This window comes from Thermobia domestica, chromosome 2 (assembly GCF_964235325.1).
Source record: "Thermobia domestica chromosome 2, izTheDome1.hap1.1, whole genome shotgun sequence".
Lineage (NCBI taxonomy): Eukaryota > Metazoa > Arthropoda > Insecta > Zygentoma > Lepismatidae > Thermobia > Thermobia domestica.
In genome coordinates, this window is record NC_137455.1 from 309,419,133 (window position 1) to 309,422,691 (window position 3,559).

Genomic DNA, 3,559 nt, shown 5'->3' on the forward strand with positions numbered 1-3,559 from the left:
AACAGCTGAATGTAATAACAAATAAATAACATTCATTTTCAATCCATGTTTTATTAAGTTATGTTACCTTTATTACCAGATGGCATTATTAGCTACAATACTATCACTTATATCAATAGTGTCAAAAATGTATGGAACAGAGGAGCAGGTCAGAAAATATAATAATGATAATAATAATATAATAATTTAGAAATAGCATGCAATTTTCTTCTTGAAGTTGTAATTGAAATGTATGTTTATGTGGGTGTGTGCAGATTCATGAGTACTCAGAATGATGTTTTGATATATAGTTGGCAGATGGTTAAGAAAATTTAGTTGGATGTGAGAGATGTGTGGATAAGTCACTGGCTTTAAGAAATAATTATATGTCCTAAACTGGGATGCTAGATAAATCTTATATTAGTATGTTGTGATTAGTATCAGATTTGATTTGGAAGATTAAGTAAGACTTAGGTATCAACATCTCATGGATGAAGTCAGCCAAATACAGTAAAAGTACTCTATGTCCTATATTGATTTAGTGTATATGTAACGTATTGACTTCATAAGTATTTTCATGTATTGGCCTGCATGCAAATCAACAAATCACAAAACGTTACAGGTTTTGTAATAATCATGGATTTCAGGGCAATGCTCCTCGTTCCTTGCAAATTTTGCACGGGAAACACAATATCCTTTCTTTGGAAAATTGTTACTGCTTTACGCATACCAGACATGTTTTCGTGGAAGTTAAACATAGTGTTTATTACTATTTTGCTGTTTCACTCAGGTTGACAACATTTTATGCTTACCATCGATATATATATTGCGTGTGAATTGTGTAGGTTTAATTTGCAGTAAATAATGAGTTTCATGCGGTTGTTTTGGCAGGATGTAAAAATTAATATTGAAAAGTTGCAACAGTGAGCAGAGCAGAAAGTGTTTGATAAAATAAAAGGTAGCGAGACAGAAGAAACAAAAATTGTTTTAAACTGATTTGGTTGTCTGGGAAATTTTGTATTATTATGTTGTGTATTAAGATTTCTTCTCCTTTTTAAGTTTAATGACCCACGATTATGAACCGACACTGAGAGAAAGATTATCATAATAATGAATGAAATTGTGGAGTGAAGAATTTTGAAGGAAATGGGATATCAACGTGAAACCCCACACACACGGTGTAGGTTGGGTATTCTTGTCACTTTGTAGAATATCTTTATGGATAAACACTGACAAGGGAACCGATTCTAGTATGACACGAAATTGTGGACGATTTTATGCTCAAACGAAGTGTTTTGTGTACAATTAAACCCATTAGAGAGAAAAACCCTCGATCGCAACCGTTCCGGAGCTATTGAAGGGTAAGGAGAAAGCTGGTGCTCTAATATTTTCTGGATTTTCGGCTATATTGGAAGTGAATATGTTTGAAAATTGCATTCTAACTTTAAGAAAGATGCACCACAGCGAATGAAAGCGGTGTTGAATGTTGAAGTGAGTGACGTAGCTTTTGCAGGGGCTGAAAAAAGAAGTTGCTATGAGGAATTAAAAACGCCATTGACACGAAGACCAAAATTATACGATATTACTTGCTAATATATCATGTCTTTAGTTCGTAACAAATGAGAAAACGTGATATGAAAATGTATTAATTCTATTGCCAAAGGAACAGAGAGACGTTATTAAGTGAACAAAAATACAAAGTCGAAGTCTGTGCAAAAGCGCTAGAAAAGAAAATCAAATAATATAGAACATAAAAAAAATTGTTGTAACATAAGTACGACAGTGTGTAGCTGTGTGAAATATATTAAAACGCAAAGTATGATTCAATAAACATAAATAGTATCTTCCCCTTGAAAAATGAAGATATGTACGTCTTATATACAGTATATCACATACAGTTCCGATAGGTTAACTATTGTAGAAATTTTAAATGTTTGGAAAATTCGGACAGACACCAGTTTTTACATTTTTAGTCCAATTTGACTGATGATGCTTTTATTCGATTCAGCGTACCAAGAAACCTATATATAGACACCTTACATGCCTATTTCAGGTAACAATGAAAATCCGGTATTTTCATCTTCCCCTTCCAAAACATTCTTCCCCTAGAAATTTAATGGACTCTTCTGTTTTGTAACCCTCATGTCTAAGGTGGCGTATTACTACAGTTTCGTGGATAAACGAATTCTGCATTTTTAAATATTTCTTTTACTTGTAGTATCGCTACATATTCAAAAATTCGCAAAATATCGGAGCACTAGCCTTCCCCTTATTCCTCTATATCTCCGGAACGGTTGAGATCGAGGGTTTTCCCCTCTAATGGGTTTAATTGTACACAAAAACACTTCGTTTGGGCATAACTCGTCCACAATTTCGTGTCACACTTGAATCGATTTCCTTGTGAGTACTCACTGAATTGCGACCACCCATTCACATAAGAAGGCGTATTCTATAAATAGTGCTCTTCAGGATAAAAAAAAAAAAAAAAAAACGTCGTTAATCTTGCTCATCAAAGTTAACTTCGCTGACTTACCTGCTTCGAGTGAACCCCTGGAGGGTTCAACTCTTTTAAATCAATTTTGGGGAAAGATGTACCAGAAATAGTGGACGACATACTCTCTTCGAAGCTTTCTCGAGCTCTGGAACGAAATCTGGGATACGCGAAAATGAAGGAAGCTCTTCAAGAAGAAGTAGTACATGGGGCAGAAAGCGGTGACATTTATGAAGTATGCATCAGTAACTACATGTAATATGTGGCAAGCACTTTTTCGCTACAAAAATATTTTAAGGGAAAATAGGAAGTCTTTTGCAGTACATAATTTGAACATGTATACTGTTGCGCATTATAACAATTCAACTTAAAATGAACATTTTGTTTTGCGTTTTGCATACGTACTTCACAATTAAACAGTTTTAAAAATATAAACTTTGACTCGAATTATGTTGTATTGATGTATGTTCGAATTATGTTGTATTGATGTATGTTACCTTAAAAAATGCAATAATTTCAGTGAACAGTAACAGTATCAAGTAAATTGTGCCGACTTTTTGTGCGTTATTCAGTGCAAGTTTGCAATGTCAGATTAACATAAAAATGGTCAGAAAAATAAAATCGTAGAAAGGACTAGATTATCATTTTAAAAAAAGAAGAAGGCTAAATTGATATTCATAAAACTTAAAAATCCGGGCCCGGTTACAAATAAAGCTGTATAGCAGAATGTAGTTTCTCATAAAGGAAATTTAGTAGCGGGAGTGTTTCGCATTCCTGTCCCATAAATTTTATGCGTTATCTGTGCCACCACGTGAGATAAACAGTTTCAAATGTTGTATTTGTTAGGTTGATTTCAAGAAACTCATTGATCCATTCAGGAATAATGATAGAACAAAAGTGAATGATAGCTAAAATCACTTTCCGATAATCTCTTGAGATTCAAGGAGATAAATGCACTTCATCAATTTTTTCATATGTCACTAATAGATGAGGAGGAGCCAGCGCCATAACTAAGATTTTTTTCTGGGGGGGGGGGGCAAGCATTAATATTTGGACCCAGTAGAAAAAGTTGTTTTGGACCCTCCCGCA